We start from the raw sequence: 20,443 nt of genomic DNA, 5'->3' as shown, positions 1-20,443 counted from the left end.
ATGAAAGGTGCAAGGACTCGGGACAAGGGTGAAACTTGATGATCGTTGTGGAGGATTGGGTCATGCTTTAGCCACATGAAGGATTGGCTAAGTGCCCGGCATGACTCATGGACAGATTGAGGAGGGCACACACTTGTGATGTTTTGGGTGGACTTGTCATGGCCGAGACCAAGAGTAAGTCTTGGTGGACACTTTGGTGGAGGAGCTATGGTGAAGGAACTCATGACATGATGATGATGAGATAGTTGGGTGACCGAGTTCACTAAACCGAAGATCGAAGACTTGGATGAGATGACCAGATGTTGTGATGTGTCTACTTGGTTGGACTACATGGGCAGCTTAGTCATGGACATCAGGTTGGAGACTTCAAGACATGAAGCATGGCAGACCTATGCAAGAACATTATGTGGAAGAACTTGTAGAGATGTCAAGGGACATCCAAAGAGGAGTGCTAAGGCATGAATGTTATGCAGGAGGATTTGCTAGTGTGACATGGAAACTTGAGGATGGCACATTGAAGATGATGAAGAGGACTTCATGGACCTGAATGGGGCACATCAAGAGTTGATAAGATTAAAGACTTGGATGGACTTGTGAGCAGCTATGGATCATTCCTACTACATCGAGAGTTGAGGCATCTTGTATGCTTGCTAAGGTGTTGATTGGGGATGGGTTATGGGGCTCATGAGGACATGAGATTGTTGTGACTTTTAGGGACTTCATGTATGGTGGACTTTGAGGATCTAATGCATTGAGGAGCTGAGGTCAGGAGACTTTGATGCAGTATGGGATGCATACTTTCAAAGTACATGTATGGGCATGGCTTGGAAGAGTGACTTGATGTAGAGGATCATTATGAGACACCTTGAGGTGATGAAGTTGCAACGATGATGATGAGGATGCTTTGGTGATACACTTGAGCATGGGTTGAGCCGAGACTCAACTACTTTCTATACATGAGAGCTGATTTGATCGAGGATCATGGGCAGCACATGGATAGGTGAGACAAGTGCATACTTGTTTCTATGGAGACTTGAGGATGGCACATTGCAGATGATGGAGAGGGCTTCATGGACCTGAATGGGGCACATCGAGAGTCGGTTTGATGAGATGATCTCTTCATGTGGAGGAGACAACATCATGGATGATGGTATGTTGTCGAGGACGACAATGATTTCAGGTGGAGGAGAATGTTAGGCCTCCGGGTGATTGTGCGACGGGCGCCGGGCGAAGGTGTGCATGAGGGCGCGCGGGCGCACGATGGGTGCGAGCTGAATGAGCGTGCGACGATGTGCGGGCAAACGTGTGACATTTGTGCGACGAAAGCTGCAGTCATGTTGTGACATAAATTGTGACGATATGGAGTAGGTAGAAAATTGGCTAAGTGTCATCACGCCTTGAACGCATATGTTATGAGGGCATGTAAAGAGTTTATACGCATGGAAAAATGGACAACAATGCATGCACCAAGCCGACATGTTAAACAAACTTGGGGGCATTTCATAATCAAAATTAAGTGGTTGGCCTAAGGCTTTACGCATGGATGATATGCGTATAAGTAAGAGGTGGCTGCAACGCATTTCAACAACATATCTTCGCACTATTCATACGCACAAGGGGTAAAACAGCGCAGGGGTAAAGAAGACTGCGCATATCTCATGCACAACACTTCTAAGGTGCAGTTTTGACTTTAAGTGCGGTTTGGGTGAGGCAAGCGTGCCGAGGTGGGAGTTATGTGCAGATAATTGTGTGTAGGATTTGACAAGGTGAAATAGGTGGCTCGGGTGAGCATTCCACTTTGTGCAAAGGTGCACATAATTTGTAAAAGGTTGGTTTATGAAATTATTCCAAGTATTGGCTTGGAGTTTTCCAAGCATTACTTGTGTTGTAATATTGAAGAAGCTATTATAATATTGTTGGGCAGACTTTCTGGGAGTTGCCCCTCCCTTTGTACTTGCTTATTGTTGATGTTCTCGGTTTATTGTTCATGGTTAATAATTGAGAATGGTCTTCACTAAAGTATAAAGGATAATTCTTTATTCAGTTGCAAAAACATAAGCTAAGTATGTTCATGTTGAAGTAGGCGTAGTCCACGGGTGTTAGTATTGTTAAAAAGAAAGCACTCGGTGGTGCCACACCTCGCTACAAGCGGTTGGAAGATCACCGCAGGTGTAGGGGTGTGACAGGGGGGGTCATTCGGGCGCCCATGCAAAATCGTTTGGGCGGGTCATTTGAGGGCGCCTGTGTGAACTCGTTCGGGCGGGTCGTTTGAGGGCGCCCGTGTGAACTCGTTCGCGCGTGTCGTTTGGGCAAGGGTCGTATCAAATATGCTAAGTTGTGACCCGAGGTTGGCTTTGTGCACGTTCGTGCAGCTCGTTTGCCCGGCTCTTCCTTGTGGGTTCGTTTCTGTAAGGCCTCCGAGTTGCGGAGCGCCGGGCGCATCGTGCACGAAGGCGAGTCGGGCGCGCGGACGGGCGCGTGGGCGCGTAGAGTGCGACACTATTGCGACGAAAATGCGACGAAGGACGAACACTTGCGACAATACTTGGAGTATGAACCGAAGTTTATATGCGTTGGAACGAAGACTTGCAAGCCGACTTGCAAGATGTTTGGAGGGCGCATTGTTATGACTTTTGGGGGTCGGCCTTAAGGCTGTACACCCCACGTATCACCAAAAAGACTTGCGTATATATATGGGAATGCAAGGCTCATTTGAGACAACTCATCTTCGCATTCACTCATACACACAAGAGGAAGGGAAAACTGCGCAGGGGTAAAAGAAGATTGCGCATATCTCATGCGTAGCACTTCTAAGGTACAGTTTTGGACTTTAAATGTCGATTTGGGTGAGGCAAGCGTGCCAAGGTGGGAATTATGTAGTATGTGCAGGACTTGACAGAGTGAGATAGGTGGCTCGGGTGAGCACTCCTCTTTGTGCAAGGGTGCACATGATTGTAAAATGTTGTTCTATGCCTTGATTGTAAAAATATTCTAAGTGTAGATTTGGTTTGGCAAGGCACACTTGTACATTGTAAAACTGATATTCTTGATATAATAAATTATCGGGCAGACTCACATTACGGGGAGTTGCCCCTCCCCTTTATACTTGTTGCAATTGTTGTTCTCGGTTTAATTGCATATGGATAATGAATGAGTATGGGTTTCATTAAGTATAAAGGATAAATAAGTTTACTTGGTTGCAAAACACAAACTAAGTATGTAAATGTTGGAGTAGGCGTAGTCCACGAATGTTAGTATTGTTAAAAAGAAAGCGTTCGGTGGTGTCGCACCTCGCTACAAGCGGTTGGAAGACTACCACAGGTGTAGGGGCGTGACAGTTGGTATCAGAGCTCAGTTGGAGCTGGTGTTAGAGTAGGGTTGCTCATGACGAAGTGCAAGTATGGGTACACTTGGAAACTTGACAGTTGATGACAGTGGAAGTAGGTTTAGCAGAGGTGAAGCTCGGTGCTTGGACCAAGCTGAACGACAAGGCATGGCAAGTTTGGGAGAAGGTGGAAGGAAGCTCTTGCTTGCCTTGGACAGTTGAAGAGGTTGAAGGAAAAGAGGCCCCGAATCCGTGAAGAACTTGAAGCCTTGGAAAGGAATGTTGAGGAAGAGCTTCTTCAACTTGGTTGGACAATCGAGCAAGATGAAGTTGCAGATTGTGCTAATAAGGAAGAGGAAGCTGTGGTAGATGAAGATGTTGCAGACATGATTACGATGGAGGATGAACTTGAGGCTGATCAAGTCGAACCAGGATCATGTAGTTTGTCAACATGTATGAATGAGGTCACTCACATGGAGGAGCCTCATGATGATGAAGTAAGTATTGATACTTGTGTTTCATTTGGGCATTTGGTAGATAGACCGTATGTAGGGAGAGGCAAAACTAGTTTGCCTATTCTAGGGAGGATCTTACCATGGATGACTATGATGGAACCTTGTATGGAGAAACAAGGATTGTCGATTGTTGCAGGACTTGTTGGGGTTGTTTGTGACCTTATGGTAGAAGGTACAAAGGCCCTTGACAAGGGTGGAACTTGATGATCGTTGTGGAGGATTGGGTCATGCTTTAGCCATATGGAGATTGGCTAAGTGCCCGGCATGACTCATCGACAGATTGAAGGGCACACATTTGATGATGTTTGGGTGGACTTCTCATGGCCAAGACCAAGAGATAGTCTTGGTGGAACCTCAGGTGGAGGAGCTATGATGGAAGGGACTCATGACATGATGATATGGTTGGGTGACCGAGTTCACTAAACCGAAGATTGCAGCTTGGATGAGGATGACCGATTGTTGTGATGAGTCTATTTGGTTGGACTACATGGGCAACTTAGTCATGGACATCAGGTTGAAGGCATGGAGCATGGTAGTCTTATGCAGGGACATTATGTGGGAGCACTTATAGAGGTGTCATGGACATCCAATGAGGAGTGCCAAGGCAGAGATGTTGTGTAGGAAGATTTGCTGATGTGACTTATTACTTATGGGTTGATGGAGAGGTTGTACACTCTTGTACAACAAGGCCATGGACTTGGATGGATTTGTGAGCAGATTATGGAGCATTCCTACTACATGGAGATGTTGGTTGGAGATGACTCATGGAGCTCATGATGACATGAGATTGTTGTGACTTTTAGGGACTTCATACATGGTGGACTTAGAGGATTTGATGCATTGAGGAGTTGAGGTCAGGTGACTTTGATGCAGTATGGGATGCATACTTTCAAGGTACATGTATGGGCATGGCTTGGAAGAGTGACTTGATGTGGAGGATCGATATGAGACACTTTGAGGTGATGAAGTTACAATGATGAAGATGATGCTTTGGTGGTACACTTGAGCATGGGTTGAGCCGAGACTCAACTAATTTCTACACATGGGAGCTGATTTGATCGAGGGTCATGGGAAACACATGGATAGGTGAGACAAGGGCATACTTGTTTCTATGGAGACTTGAGGATGGCACATTGTAGATGATGAAGAGGGCTTCATGGACCTGAATGGGGCACATCGAGAGTTGGTTTGATAAGGTGATCTCTTCACTTTGGAGGAGACACACACATGGACAACATGTTGCTGATGAGATGGATGGAGTTTCCATGGACCTGAGCATGGATTATGGAGGATTCTTGATGAGATGAGGTGTTAGCACATGGTTGTAGTGTGTTAGCACTTGTTGACATATCATGGGCAATTTTGCACATGGTGATGATGACATGATGGAGTTGGCACATTGTTGCAATGGACATGTAACTTGCATTGGAAGGATCAACCTTCCATGGTGGATAGCAGCATGGAGAGATTGTAGCAGAGTGGGCAATGATCATGGACATCCGAGATGAGACATGGTGGAGATGATGGCTCTACATATGTTGCAGTGATGTTTGCCTTATGTGGAGGAGTCAACATCATGGATGATGGTATGTTGTCGAGGATGACAACGATTTCAGGTGGAGGAGGATGTAAGGCCTCCGAGCTGCCGAAAATGCGACGAAGGACGAACACTTGCGACAACACTTGGAGTATGAACCAAAGTTTATATGTGTTGGAACGAAGACTTGCAAGCCGACTTGCAAGATGTTTGGAGGGTGCATTGTTATGACTTTTGGGGATCGGCCTTAAGGCTGCACACCCCACATATCACCAACAAGACTTGCGTATATATATGGGAATGCAAGGCTCATTTGAGACAACTCATCTTCGCATTCACTCATATGCACAAGAGGAAGGGAAAACTGCGCAGGGGTAAAAGAAGACTGCGCATATCTCATGCGTAGCACATCTAAGGTGCAGTTTTGGACTTTAAGTGTTGATTTGGGTGAGGCAAGCATGCCAAGGTGGGAATTATGTAGTATGTGCAGGACTTGATAGAGTGAGATAGGTGGCTCGGGTGAGCACTCCTCTTTGTGCAAGGATGCACATGATTGTAAAAGGTTGTTCTATGCCTTGATTGTAAAAATATTCTAAGTGTAGATTTGGTTTGGAAAGGCACACTTGTACATTGTAAAACTGATATTCTTGATATAATAAATTGTTGGGCAGACTCACATTACGGGGAGTTGCCCCTCCCCTTTATACTTGTTGCAATTGTTGTTCTCGGTTTAATTGCATATGGATAATGAATGAGTATGGGTTTCATTAAGTATAAAGGATAAATAAGTTTACTTGGTTGCAAAACACAAACTAAGTATGTTAATGGTTGAGTAGGTGTAGTCCACGAATGTTAGTATTGTTAAAAATAAAGCGTTCGGTGGTGCCGCACCTCGCTACAAGCGGTTGGAAGACTACCGCAGGTGTAGGGGCATGACAGTTTCGGTCGTTCGAGCGCCCATGCAAAATCGTTCGGGCAGGTCGTTTGAGGGCACCCGTGTGAACTCGTTCGGGGGGGGTCGTTCGAGCGAGGGCGCGCCTGTGCGAATGAGCCCGTATCAAAAATGCTAAGTTGTGACCCAAGGTTGGATTTGTGCACGTTCGTGCAGCTCGTTTGCCCGGCTCTCCCTTGTCGGTTCGTTTCAGTCATTCGGGTACCCATGCAAAATCGTTCGGGGGGGTCGTTTGAGGGCGCCCATGTGAACTCGTTCGAGCGGGTCGTCCAGGCGAGGGCCGTATCAAAAATGCTAAGTTGTGACCCGAGGTTGGCTTTGTGCACGTTTGTGCAGCTCGTTTACCCGGCTCTGCCTTGTGGGTTTGTTTCGGTCATTCGAGCGCCCATGCAAAATCGATCAGGTGGGTCGTTTGAGGGCACCCGTGTGAACTCGTTCAGGGGGGTCGTTCGGGCGAGGGCGCGCCCAGGCGAACGAGCCCGTATCAAAAATGCTAAGTTGTGACCCGAGGTTGGCTTTGTGCGCGTTCGTGTAGCTTGTTTGCCCGACTCTCCCTTGTCGGTTCGTTTCGGTCGTTCGGGCACCCATGCAAAATCGTTTGGGGGGTCGTTTGAGGGTGCCCGTGTGAACTCATTCGGGCGGGTCGTTTGGGCAAGGGCCGTATCAAAAATGCTAATTTGTGACCCGAGGTTGTCTTTGTGCACGTTCGTGCAACTCGTTTGCCCGGCTCTCCCTTGTCGCTTCGTTTCGATCGTTCGCGCGCGCATGCGAAATCGTTCAGGCGGGTCGTTTCAGTGCGCTCGTGTGAACTCGTTCAGGCGGGTCATTCGGGCGAGGGCGCGTCTGGTCAAACGAGCCCGTATTAAAAATGCTAAGTTGTGACCCTAGGTTGGCTTTGTGCACGTTCGTGCAGCTCGTTTGCCCGGCTCTCCCTTGTCGCTTCGTTTGGGTCTTGGGGCGAGTCGTTCGGGCGAGGGTGTGCCCGGGCGAACGAGCCCGTATCAAAAATGCTAAGTTGTGACCCGAGGTTGGCTTTGTGCAGGTTCGTGCAGCTCATTTGCCCGGCTCTCCCTTGTCGCTTCATTTGGGTCGTTTGAGGGCGCCCATGTGAACTCGTTTGGGCGGGTCGTTCCGGTGAGTCGTTCAGGCGAGGGCGCGCCCGGGCGAATGAACCCGTATCAGAAATGCTAAGTTGTGACCCAAGGTTGGCTTTGTGCACGTTCGTGCAGCTCGTTTGCCCGGCTCTCCCTTGTCGCTTCGTTTCGGTCATTCGGGCGGGTCATTTGAGGGCACCCGTGTGAACTCGTTCGGGTGGGTCGTTCGGGCGAGGGCACGCCCGGGCGAACGAGCCCGTATCAAAAATGCTAAGTTGTGACCCGAGGTTGGCTTTGTGCATGTTCGTGCAGCTTGTTTGCCCGGCTCTCCCTTGTCGCTTCGTTTCAGTCGTTCGGGCGGGTCGTTTGAGGGCGCCCGTGTGAACTCGTTCGGGTGGGTCGTTCGGGCGAGGGCGCGCCTGGGCGAACGAGCCCGTATCAAAAATGCTAAGTTGTGACCCGAGGTTGGCTTTGTGCACTTTCGTTCAGCTCGTTTGCCCGTCTCTCCCTTGTCACTTCGTTTGGGTCATTCGGGTGGGTCGTTTGAGGGTGCCCATGTGAACTCGTTCGGGCCGGTTGTTCGGGCGAGTCGTTCCGGCAAGGGCGCACCCGGGCGAACGAGCCAGTATCAAAAAAGCTAAGTTGTGACCCAAGGTTGTCTTTGTGCACGTTCGTGCAGCTCGTTTGCCCGGCTCTCCCTTGTCGCTTCGTTTCGGTCGTTCGGGCGCCCATGCGAAATCGTTCGGGTGGGTCGTTTGAGGGTGCCCGTGTGAACTCGTTCGGGCGGGTCGTTCGGGCGAGGGTGCGCCCGGGTGAACGAGGACGTATCAAAAATTCTAAGTTGTGACTCGAGGTTGGCTTTGTGCATGTTCGTGCAGCTCATTTTCCTGGCTCTCCCTTGTCCTCTTCGTTTCGGTCGTTCGGGTGCCCATGCAAAATCGTTCGGGCGGGTCGTTTGAGGGCGCTCGTGTGAACTCGTACATGCGGGTCGTTCGGGCGAGGGCGCGCCTGTATCAAAAATGCTAAGTTGTGACCCGAGGTTGGCTTTGTGCACATTCGTGCATCTCATTTTCCCGGCTCTCCCTTGTCGCTTTATTTCGGTCGTTCGGGCGGGTCGTTTCAGGGCGCCCGTGTGAACTCGTCCGGGCGGGTCGTTTGGGCGAGGGTGCACCCGGGTGGACGAGCCCGTATCAAAAATTCTAAGTTGTGACCCGAGGTTGCCTTTGTGCACGTTCGTGCAGCTCGTTTGCCCGAATCTCCCATGTCGTTTTTTTCGGTCGTTCGGGCAGGTCGTTCGAGGGCGCCCGTGTGAACTCATTCGTGCGGGTCGTTCGGGCGAGGGCACGCCCGTATCAAAAATGCTAAGTTGTGACCTGAGGTTGGCTTTGTGCACGTTCGTGCAACTCGTTTGCTCGGCTCTCCCTTGTCGCTTTGTTTTGGTCATGCGGGCACCCTTGGAGATTCGTTCGGGCGAGGGAGCGCATGGGCCAATGAGCCCGTATGAAAAATGCTAAGTTGTGACCTGAGGTTGGCTTTGTGCATGTTCTTGCTACTCCTTTTCCCAGCTCTCCCTTGTTGTTTCGTTTCGGTCATGCGGGGGCCCATTCAAATTCTAGATGATCTGAGTGACAAGTTTTCTTCCCGTGTGAAAGGTGGGTTGGTAATTGAGTTGTGTTTTCGCGTTTGCCTAAACGATGGCTTTGGGTCGTTTGTAGGGTGGTCAATTTTCATCTTCTCTCCATCCCCACTCAGTAGCGCATGAGCGGTAATGTTGGCCAGGCTCAGCCTGGGAGGCATATGTGAACAATTACCCTTCCTCTCTCCAAGTTCTTGGAGCTTTATGGGCTGTTGTGGTGTGGCTCCCTGGCTCGTCTTGGTCCCTGCGTGCCCCTTCAGATGATACTAGCGATAGGTTTTCTTTCCGTGTGAAAGGTGGGTTGGTAATTGAGTTGTGTTTTCGTGTTTGCCTTAACGATGACCTTGGGTCATTTGTAGGGCGACCGATTTTCATCTTCTCTCCATCCCCACTCGGTAGCGCATGAGCGATAATGTTGGCCAGGCTCAACCTAGGAGGCATATGTGAACAATTCCCCTTTCGCTATCCAAGTTCTTGGAGCTGTATGGGTTGTTGTGGTGTGGCTCCGTGGCTCATCTTGGTCCCCGCGTGCCCCTTCAGATGATACCAGCGACAAGTTTTCTTTCCGTGTGAAAGGTGGGTTGGTGATCGAGTTGTGTTTTCACATTTGCCTGAATGATGGCCTTGGGTCATTTCTAGGGCCGCCGATTTTCATCTTCTCTCCATCCCCACCCGATAGTGCATGAGCGGTAATGTTGGCCAGGCTCAGCTTGGGAGGCATATGTGAACAATTCCCCTTCCACTCTCCAAGTTCTTGGAGCTGTATGGGCTGTTGTGGTGTGGCTCCCTGGCTCGTCCTGGTCCCCCTTGTTCCCCTCCAGATGATAGCAGCGACAGGTTTTCTTCTGTGTGAAAGGTGGGTTGGTAATCGAGTTGTGTTTTCGCGTGTGCCTGAACGATGGCCTTGGGTTGTTTGTAGGGTTGCGGATTTTCATCTTCTTTCCATCCCCACTTGGTAGCGCATGAGCGGTAATGTTGGCCACGCTCGGCCTGGGAGGCATATGTGAACAATTCCCCTTTCGCTCTCCAAGTTCTTGGAGCTGTTTGGGCTATTGTGGTGTGGCTCTGTGGCTCGTTCTGGTCCCCCCGTGCCCCTCCAGATGATACCAGTGACAGTTTTTCTTTCCGTGTGAAAGGTGGGTTGGTAATCGAGTTGTGTTTTTGGGTTTACCTGAACTATGGCCTTGGGTCATTTGTAGGGCGGCCGATTTTCATCTTCTCTCCATCCCCACCCGGTAGCGCATGAGTGGTAATGTTGGCCAGGCTTGGCCTGGGAGGCATATGTGAACAATTCCCCTTCCGCTCTCTAAGTTCTTGGAGCTGTATGGGATGTTGTGGTGTGGCTCCCTAGCTCATCCTAGTCCCCGCATGCCCCTCCAGATGATACCAGCGACAGGTTTTATTTCCGTGTGAAAGGTGGGTTGGTGATCGAGTTGTGTTTTTGGGTTTGCCTGAATGATGGCCTTGGGTCATTTGTAGGGCGGCCGATTTTCATCTTCTCTCCATCCCCACTCGGTAGTGCATGAGTGGTAATGTTGGCCAGGCTTGGCCTGGGAGGCATATGTGAACAATTCCCCTTCCGCTCTCCAAGTTCTTGGAGCTGTATGGGCTGTTGTGGTGTGGCTCCCTGGCTCGTCCTGGTCCCCGCGTGCCCCTCCAGATGATACCAGCGACAGGTTTTATTTCCGTGTGAAAGGTGGGTTGGTGATCGAGTTGTGTTTTCGGGTTTGCCTGAATGATGGCCTTGGGTCGTTTGTAGGGCGGCCGATTTTCATCTTCTATCCATCCCCACTCGATAGCGCATGAGCAGTAATGTTGGCCAAGCTTGGCCTGGGAGGCACATGTGAACAATTCCCCTTTAGCTCTCCAAGTTCTTGGAGCTGTATGGGCTTTTGTGGTGTGGCTCCCTGGCTCGTCCTGGTCCCCTCGTGCCCCTTCCGATGATATCAGCAGTAGGTTTTCTTTCCGTGTGAAAGGTGGGTTGGTGATCGAGTTGTGTTTTTGGGTTAGCCTGAACGATGGCCTTGGGTCATTTGAAGGGCGACCGATTTTCGTCTTCACTCCATCCCCGCTCGGTAGCACATGAGTGGTAATGTGGTCCATGCTCATCCCCGTCCCTCTTTCCCATCCCAACGATAAGAATGTGGAAAGTTTTCTCGGTGCTCCTTTGAGCCTTCGTTGCTGCGGGTCCCAGATGGAAGCCCCAAAACTCCGTCATTGCCTATGTCGCTATCGTGCCTATCGGTTGTTTGTGAATAGAGAATTTTGATTGGGCTGGGCAGCCATTTGTGGCTCCATTAAAATTGGCTCCTCGTTATATTTTTCAACTCCTCCCTATTTGGTGTGGAGGGTTTTGCTTTTCGTGTGAAAGGTGGGTTGGCAATTGAGTTGGTTTTTCGGGTTTGCCTCAAGAATGGCCTTGGGTCATTTGTAGGGTGTCTGATTTTCATCTTCTCTCCATACCCACTCGGTAGCGCATGAGCGGTAATGTTGGCCATGCTTTTCCTTGGAGGCATATGTGAACAATTCCCCTTCTGCTCCAAGTTTTGGGAGTTGTATGGTTTGTTGTTGTGTGGCTCCTTGTGATGGCTAGCCTCTTCATTGTTCGGTTGTTTATGGTGCCGGTGTCTTGTGCTTGTACTCTTTCCGTGTTGGCATTATCGGTTGAGATGCATACATTTAAGAGGGACGTGGAAGGGTTTTGGTTGTAAACCACCTACCCTCCCTCTTGCTTGCTTTTTCCATCGGGCGATGTGAGGTGCTGTTCTCCTTGTTGTAAAGTCAAGGGTTGGCATTCCTTTCAAAGTGCACATCGTTCGTGGTTGCGTTGGCTTTGAGGTTTTGATAGATGTGTTGGCCCATATGTTTGATCGAGGGGTCGGCTTTTCCCTTGCATCTTGCGTGCGTGGCAGGCTTTTGCGGTTGGAAATGTTAAGTCACAATGTTTATGTGCATTTGTTGTTTCAATTGTGTATGCGCTTGTGGTCCAATGGGGAGGAGGCTTGCTACTATAGTCATTGATGGTGGGGGCTATTTGGAAGAAGGATTTCGAGGTGGAATGCTTCAACCTCCCTCCTTTGCGTGGAGGTGGCCGTAGGGGAAAAATTTTCATCGTTCGGTCAGTAAAGCTGTGGGAAATCTCCTAGGTTGCCTGTACGTAGGGTGCATGGGGTGCGGAGCTGCCCGATCCCTCCTCCTGTTCAGATATGTGTCCTTATATTGTGTAGCGACCCTCTTGATTTGCATTTGCTTCCTTTCTTTGCCTTCGCATCGTGGTTGCCGCAGGCGATCAAGTGATCGAGGTCCACCGTCAGCTGGTGTGGGTGGACTCCTAGGTGGCCTCCGTGCGTGGCGTGGAGGGTCGGGGGGCATTTCTAAGAGAGGTTGTGGGCCCGGTTGGTCTTGTTGTTTTGTTTCTTTCCATTTCCTTTACATTGAGGCTGATGCAGGTGATCATGCGATCGAGGTCCATCGTTGCTGCTGTCCGGGTGGACTCCTAGGTGGCCTCTCTGCGGGGAGGGTTGGGGAGCACTTGCTGTTTCAATTGTGTATGCGCTCGTGGTCCAATGGGGAGGAGGCTTGCTACTATAGTCATCGATGGTGGGGGCTATTCGGAAGAAGGATTTCGAGGTGGAATGCTTCGACCTCCCTCCTTTGCGTGGAGGTGGCCATAGGGGAAAATTTTTCATCGTCCGATCGGTAAAGCTATGGGAAATCCCCTAGGTTGCCTGTACGTAGGGTGCGTGGGGTGCGGAGCTGCCCGATCCCTCCTCCTGTTCGGATATGTGTCCTTGTATTGTGTAGCGACCCTCTTGATTTGCATTTGCTTCCTTCCTTTGCCTTCACATCGTGGCTACCGCAGGCGGTCAAGTGATCGAGGTCCACCGTCAGCTGGCATGGGTGGACTCCTAGGTGGCCTTGGTGCGTGGCATGGAGGGTCGGGGGGCATTTCTAAGAGAGGTTGTGGGCTCGGTTGGTCTTGTTGTTTTGTTTCCTTCCGTTTCCTTTGCATTGAGGCTACCGTAGGCGATCATGCGATCGAGGTCCATCGTTGCTGCTGTCCGGGTGGACTCCTAGGTGGCCTCTCTATGGGGAGGGTTGGGGGGCACTTGTTGTTTCAATTGTGTATGCACTCGTAGTCCAATGGGGAGGAGGCTTGCTACTATATTCATCGATGGTGGGGGCTATTCGGAAGAAGGATTTCGAGGTGGAATGCTTTGTCCTCCCTCCTTTGGGTGGAGGTGGCCGTAGGGGAAAATTATTCATTGTTCGGTCGGTTTAGCTGCGGGAAATCTCCTAGGTTGCCTGTACGTAGGGTGCGTGGGGTGTGGAGCTACCCGATCCCTCCTCCTGTTCGGATATGTGTCCTTGTATTGTGTAGCGACCCTCTTGATTTGCATTTGCTTCCTTCCTTTTCCTTCGCATCGTGGTTGCCACAGGTAGTCAAGTGATCGAGGTCCACCATCAGCTGGTGGGGGTGGACTCCTAGGTGGCCTCGGTGCGTGGTGTGGAGGGTCGGGGGGCATTTCTAAGAGAGGTTGTGGGCTCGGTTGGTCTTGTTTTGTTTCTTTCTGTTTCCTCTTTGCATTGAGGCTGCTGCAGGCAATCATGCGATTGAGGTCCATCGTTGCTCTTGCCCGAGTGGACACCTAGGTTGCCTCTCTGCGAGGAGGGTTGGGGGGCACTTGTTGTTTCAATTGTGTATGCGCTTGTGGTCCAATGGGAAGGAGGCTTGCTACTATAGTCATGGATGTTGGGGGCTATTCGGAAGAAGGATTTCGAGGTGGAACGCTTCGACCTCCCTCCTTTGCGTGGAGGTGGCTGTAGGGGAAAATTATTCATCATCCGGTCGGTAAAGCTGTGGGAAATCTCCTAGGTTGCCTGTACGTAGGGTGCGTGGGGTGCGGAGCTGCCCGATCCCTCCTCCTGTTCGGATATGTGTCCTTGTATTGTGTAGCGACCCTCTTGATTTGCATTTGCTTCCTACCTTTGACTTCGCATTGTGGTTGCCGCATGCGGTCAAGTGATCGAGGTCCACTGTTAGCTGGCACAGGTGGACTCCTAGGTGGCCTCGGTGCGTGGCGTGGAGGGTCGGTGGGCATTTCTAAGAGAGGTTGTGGGCTCGGTTGGTCTTGTTGTTTTGTTTCCTTCCGTTTCCTTTGCATTGAGGCTGCCGCAGGCGATCATGCGATCGAGGTCCATCGTTGCTGCTATCCGGGTGGACTCTTAGGTGGCCTCTCTGCGGGGAGGGTTGGGGGGCACTTTTTGTTTCAATTGTGTATGCGCTCGTGGTCCAATGGGGAGGAGGCTTGCTACTATAGTCATCGATGGTGGGGGCTATTCAGAAGAAGGATTTCGAGGTGGAACGCTTGACCTCCCTCCTTTGCGTGGAGGTGGCCGTAGGGGAAAATTATTCATCATCCGGTCGGTTTAGCTGTGGGAAATCTCCTAGGTTGCCTGTACGTAGGGTGCGTGGGGTGTGGAGCTACCCGATCCCTCCTCCTGTTCGGATATGTGTCCTTGTATTGTGTAGCGACCCTCTTGATTTGCATTTGCTTCCTTCCTTTGCCTTCGCATCATGGTTGCCATAGGCGGTCAAGTGATCGAGGTCCACCGTCAGCTGGTGCGGGTGGACTCCTAGGTGGCCTCGGTGCGTGGTGTGGAGGGTCGGGGGGCATTTCTAAGAGAGGTTGTGGGCTCGGTTGGTCTTGTTTTGTTTCCTTCTCTTTCCTCTATGCATTGAGGCTGCTGCAGGCGATCATGAGATCGAGGTCCATCGTTGTTGCTACCCGGGTGGACTTCTAGGTGGCCCCTGTGCGGGGAGGGGAGGGGTGGGTTGGGGGGCATTTCTAAGGGAGGTTGCGGGCTTGGTTTGTCTTGTATGATTTCCTTCCCTTGCCTTTGTGTCGAGGCTGCCGCAGGCGATCATCTGATCAAGGTCCACTGTTGTTGTTGTCCGGGTGGACTCCTAGGTGGCATCGGTGCGGGGCAGGGAGTGGCCTTGGTGCATTGTGGCTCGGCAAGTCTGCCCATTTTTTTGCCATGTCCTTGGCATGTTGCATGTGCTTCCTTCTTGGGATGCAAGAGGTGCAAGGCATAAAAGTTTTACATGATATCTTGACGTCTCTTTGACTTGATGGTGTTCAGGTTGGCTCTCGATAAGAGAGTGCCCGGAATGCCCTTTGAAGTGGGAGGGTGCTACCTGGTTGATCCTGCCAGTAGTCATATGCTTGTCTCAAAGATTAAGCCATGCATGTCTAAGTATGAACTAATTCAGACTCTGAAACTGCGGATGGCTCATTAAATCAGTTATAGTTTTTTTGATGGTACCATACTACTCAGATAACCGTAGTAATTCTAGAGCTAATACGTGCACCAAGTCCCGACTCTTTAGAAGGGATGCATTTTTTAGATAAAAGGTCGGCGCGGGCTTGCCCACTTCTCCGGTGAATCATGATAACTCGGCGGATTGCACAGCCCTTGTGCTGGCGATGCTTCATTCAAATTTCTTCCCTATCAACTTTCGATGGTAGGATAGAGGCCTACCATGGTGGTGACGGGTGACGGAGAATTAGGGTTCGATTCCGGAGAGGGAACCTGAGAAACGACTACCACATCCAAGGAAGACAGCAGGCGCACAAATTACCCAATCCTGACATGGGGAGGTAGTGACAATAAATAACAATACTGGGCTCATCGAGTCTGGTAATTGGAATGAGTACAATCTAAATCCCTTAATGAGGGTCCATTGGAGGACAAGTCTGGTGCCAGCAGCCGTGGTAATTCCAGCTCCAATAGCGTATATTTAAGTTGTTGCAGTTAAAAAGCTCGTAGTTGGATCTTGGGTCGTAAGGGTCGGTCTGCCTACTCGGTGTGCACCTTCCCTTCCATCCCTTTTGTCGGCGGCATGCTCCTGGCCTTAATTGGCTGGGTCGCGGTTTCGGCACTGTTACTTTGAAAAAATTAGAGTGCTCAAAGCAAGCTTATGCTCTGAATACATTAGCATGGAATAACGTGATAGGAGTCTGGTCCTATTGTGTTGGCCTTCGGGACCGGAGTAATGATTAATAGGGACTGTCGGGGGCATTTGTATTTCATTGTCAGAGGTGAAATTCTTGGATTTATGAAAGACGGACCACTGCGAAAGCATCTTCCAAGGATGTTTTCATTAATCAAGAACGAAAGTTGGGGGCTCGAAGACGATCAGATACCGTCCTAGTCTCAACCATAAACGATGCCGACCAGGGATCGGCGAATGTTGCTCTAAGGACTCCGCCAACACCTTCTGAGAAATTAGAGTGTTTGGGTTCCGGGGGGAGTATGGTCGCAAGGCTGAAACTTAAAGGAATTGACGGAAGGTCACCACCAGGAGTGGAGCCTACGGCTTAATTTGAATCAACACGGGGAAACTTACCAGGTCCAGACATAGTAAGGATTGACAGATTGTGAGCTCTTTCTTGATTCTATGGGTGGTGGTGCATGGCCGTTCTTAGTTGGTGGAGCGATTTGTCTGGTTAATTTTGATAATGAACGAGACCTTAGCCTGCTAATTAGGTACGTGGAGGTTCCCCTTTGTGGCCAGCTTCTTAGAGGGACTATGGCTGTTTAGGCCATGGAAGTTTGAGGCAATAATAGGTCTGTGATGCCCTTAGATGTTCTGGGCTGCATGCGTGCTACACTGATGCAGCCAACGAGTTTTTATTCCTGGTTCGAGAGGATCGGGAAATCTTCTCAAATTTCATCATGATGGGGATAGACCATTGCAATTATTGGTCTTCAACGAGGAATTCCATTGCCCTTTGTACACACCGCCCATCGCTCCTACCGATTGAATGATTCGGTGAAGTGTTCGGATTACGTCGACGATGGCAGTTCGCCGCCATCGACGTCATGAGAAGTTCATTGAACCTTATCATTTAGAGGAAGGAGAAGTTGTAACAAGGTTACCGTAGGTGAACCTGCGGTAGGATCAATGATAGCAGGGGTTTTCTTTTTTGGTTCGGGTTGGTTGGGTGTCGATTGCAATGTGGGACTTTGTGGTGTGTCTCTAGGGGAGCGGATTTGGTGTTTGGCGGGAACATCATTGGTTGCTTGTCTCGAGGTAACGCTTGTTTTTTCGTGTGTGCTTGCAAGCCATGCTTGTGCTTGTCCCACCCATCCTTTGTTTTTCTCCCCCCCCAATGTGTTTCTGCAGGGGGTTCGGAAGCCTATTTCTTGGGAGCCCTTCCGACGATCTGTTCGTTCGGGCATGGTTGCTGCAGAGTTGAGGTGCTTGGTAAAAACGATGGATAAATTTGGACTCATTCGTAGCGGTGGTGCTCGGACTTTTGTTCGTTGGAAGGCATGGGCCAAGGGTGCGGGCTTCCATAGTTGGTTCTCTCGAAAAGGTGGCGGCGGTTGATGTGTTGCTTGGGTGAGCTTTTTCGCTGGTGGTTGGGTCGAGGGAGTGGTTGCGCGCGCGCCTGGTAGCTCAAATCTTCCGTGAGGCGAGATTGTCGGGGTGCAGTCAAGTATGGGATGGATGAAGAGTGGTTCAACCCATTGGGCTGGCCACCCTAGTCCCTCCCGACCATTCCTCGACATGCCCTCGTGGAAGGGTTGGGTGTCCCGGTAATGAAAAACCCATCCCTCGGTCTGAGCTCCATCGAGATCGCAATTTTCCCCGCCGACAGGCATGAGGGTGGCAATCTTATCTCGTGCCTTTGCCATCGAGGGAATTCCTCGTCCTCTCGTGAGCCACTCCCCTTCTGAGGGAAAAATAAGTAGCGGTTTGTTTCTTTGTTCCTCCCTTTGGATTGTGGGTTTTTTGTGGGACTCGCGTCATTTCTTCGTTTCGTGGTGTGCGCTTTGCGAACGTCCCTCTCTCTAGTGGCCTTGCACCGTCGATGTATTTGTGGCTCGCGGCTTTCTCCAGTGTTTAGTGTTGGCCTGTGACAACTCCTCTTTGGAGTTTGATTCTTTGACCCCCGTTGACTCTCTCGCTGGAAAGGTTGTTGGGAGTTTTGTACACGGAGGGGTGCAATAGCGCGGTGGGTTTGTGTTATGGGCAGCAGTCTATTTTTCGTTTGAAGCCTTGTGCCGCTAGGTTGGGGGGACTGTTTGCCTCTCAGTGACGTGCTCCAAACACTGGTCTCATCGTGGCCCTCGTCTTTTCTATTGGTCAATTTTGGGTTGTGATTTATTTGCTTGGTTGTTTGCTATGTTGTAAAGCTGGAAAGGGTGTTGTGATGAATGCATGTGGGAGGGTGTGAAGAGGTGGGATGCTTTTTTGATTGGGTGCCTTGTTTGATTTCTTTTTGGTTAGCGGACATCTTGCTCGGCGTGCTATCGAGCTTCTCTCTTTTCTTGGGATCTTTGTTTTTTTGGTGTTGTTTTCTTCCCTTCTTCCTTTTGCCCCTAGCCTTACGGAGGAGAGGTGGGATTGTTGTGGATTGGTGTTCGGGAAGGACGAAAAGCAGTGCGCGTTCGCAGGGTGGCAACCCTAGTCCTTCTCGATCGTCATCCCCTGCAGTTCCCCCCTTTTTCCGAAGGCGCGGGGCTTGGTAAGCTTGTTCGGTAGCCACGTTTGATATCTCTTGCTTTCCTATTGTTTTCTTCCCTTCTTGCTTTTGGCCCCTTAGCTTTACGGAGAAAAGGTGGGATTGTTGTGGATTGGTGTTCAGGAAGGACCAAAAGCAGTGCGAGTTCCGAGGGTGGCCACCCTAGTCCTTCTCGATCGCCGTCCCTCGCAGTTCCCCCCCTTTTTGCGAAGGCACGGGGGTGGGGAAGCTTGTTCCCTATTTGAGCCTCCCCCTATGAGCCGGTGGACGCATTTGATATCTCTCTTTCTTTCATGTTGTTTTCTTCCCTTCTTTCAGCCCCTAGCTTTACGGAGAAAAGGTGGGATTGCTGTGGATTGGTGTTCGGGAAGGACGAAAAGTAGTGAGAGTTCCCAAGGTGGCCACCCTAGTCCTTCTCGATTTCAGTCCCCTGCAGTTCCCCCCTTTTTGCGAAGGCAAGGGGTTGGGGAATCTTTTTCTCTGTTTGAAGCCTCCTCCCCTTGTGAGCCGGTAGCCACGGTTGATATATCCCTTTCTCTCTTGTTGTTCTCTTCCCTTCTTCCTCGTGGTCCCTAGATTTACGGAGAAAAGGTGGGATTGTTGTGGATTGGTGTTCCGGAAGGACGAAACGTAGTGCGAGCTCTCGGGGTGGCCACCCTCGTCCTTCTCGATCGTCGTCCCCTTCAATTCCCCCCTTTTACCGAAGGCACGGGGCTTGGGAGGCTTGTGCTTTGTTTTCTACCCTGTTCTCTTCCTTTCGGTCCCTAGCTCTACGGAGAAAATGGGTAATTGTTGTGGGCTGGTGTCGGGGAAGGGCTAAAAGCAGTGCGAGCTCCCGGGGTGGCCACCCTAGTCCTTCTCGATCGCTGTCCCACGCATTTCCCCCCTTTTTGCAAGGGCGTGGGGCTGGGGGAGATTGTCCTTTGTTCGAGCCTCCCCCCGTGAGGGGGTTAGACACCTTTGTTTCTCTTTCTCTCATGCGTTTTTCCTCCTTTTGCCCCTTGGCCTTACATTTTTTGTGGGGGGTTGCCCCTATTCAGTTTTGTGGCTGATTTTTCGGTAATATGTGGAAACGACTCTCGGCAACGGATATCTCGGCTCTTGTTATGATGAATAACGTAGCGAAATGCGATACATAGTGCGAATTGCAGAATCCCGTGAATCATCGAGTTTTTGAACGCAATTTGCGCCCGAGGCCTCGGTCGAGGGCATGTCTGTCTGGGCGTCGCATCCCATTCAAATGCGCTCCCTGCAATATGCTAGGGAGCAGTGGAGCTGGTTGTCCGTGCCCCATGCGGTGTGGTCGGTTGAAATACCTCAAGCGATGTTTCGTGGCATGCGTCGGTGAGCGGTGATCTTGTCCCCTTAGATGGGCAGTCGGCGTTAGCTGATGCGGGCTTTGTGTGGCATCGCTCGAACTTGCTTTGCTCTCTCTTGTCCTCCCATGGGGTAGGGCGGATTTAGCTCCAACTTTGCGACCTCAGCTCAGGCGAGAACACGCGCTGAGTTTAAGCATATAATTAAGCGAAGGAAAAGAAACTTACAAGGATTCCCCTAGTAGCGGCGAGCGAACCGGGAAGAGCCCAGCATGAAAATCGGGCGGCGGCACCACCTGAATTGTAGTCTGTAGAAGCGTCCTCAGCGGCGGACCTAGGCCAAGTCAGCCCGGGAACCTGCCGCATCACGAGGCGTTGTCGGCGAGTCGGGTTGTTTGGGAATGCAACCCTAATTGGGTGGTAAATTCTATCCAAGGCTAAATACGGGCGAGAGACCGATAGCGAACAAGTACCGCGAGGGAAAGATGAAAAGGAATTTGAAAAGAGAGTTAAAGAGTGCTTGAAATTT

At 50.6% G+C, this 20,443-nt stretch overlaps 3 non-coding genes across 3 annotated transcripts in view; all 3 read left to right on the top strand.

The window, feature by feature from the left end:
• Positions 1-15,258: 15,258 nt before the first annotated feature.
• Positions 15,259-17,034, top strand: LOC149222087 (18S ribosomal RNA). The gene has a single exon (XR_016249911.1). It is a non-coding gene; the product is annotated as an 18S ribosomal RNA (ribosomal RNA).
• Positions 17,035-19,672: 2,638 nt separating this feature from the next.
• Positions 19,673-19,826, top strand: LOC149222086 (5.8S ribosomal RNA). The gene has a single exon (XR_016249724.1). It is a non-coding gene; the product is annotated as a 5.8S ribosomal RNA (ribosomal RNA).
• A 247-nt stretch (positions 19,827-20,073) lies between these two features.
• Positions 20,074-20,443, top strand: part of LOC149222085 (25S ribosomal RNA) — a 3,372-nt gene continuing 3,002 nt past the window's right edge. The window contains exon 1 of the ribosomal RNA XR_016249949.1: positions 20,074-20,443. This exon is cut by the window's right edge and continues 3,002 nt beyond it. This is a non-coding gene — a ribosomal RNA (25S ribosomal RNA).

Source organism: Pinus tabuliformis, chromosome Q, assembly GCF_031772625.1.
Source record: "Pinus tabuliformis cultivar Carrire ecotype Pingquan chromosome Q, CPIR1, whole genome shotgun sequence".
Lineage (NCBI taxonomy): Eukaryota > Viridiplantae > Streptophyta > Pinopsida > Pinales > Pinaceae > Pinus > Pinus tabuliformis.
The sequence above is the reverse complement of the archived record's forward strand: the minus strand, read 5'-3'. Positions and strand labels throughout refer to the sequence as shown.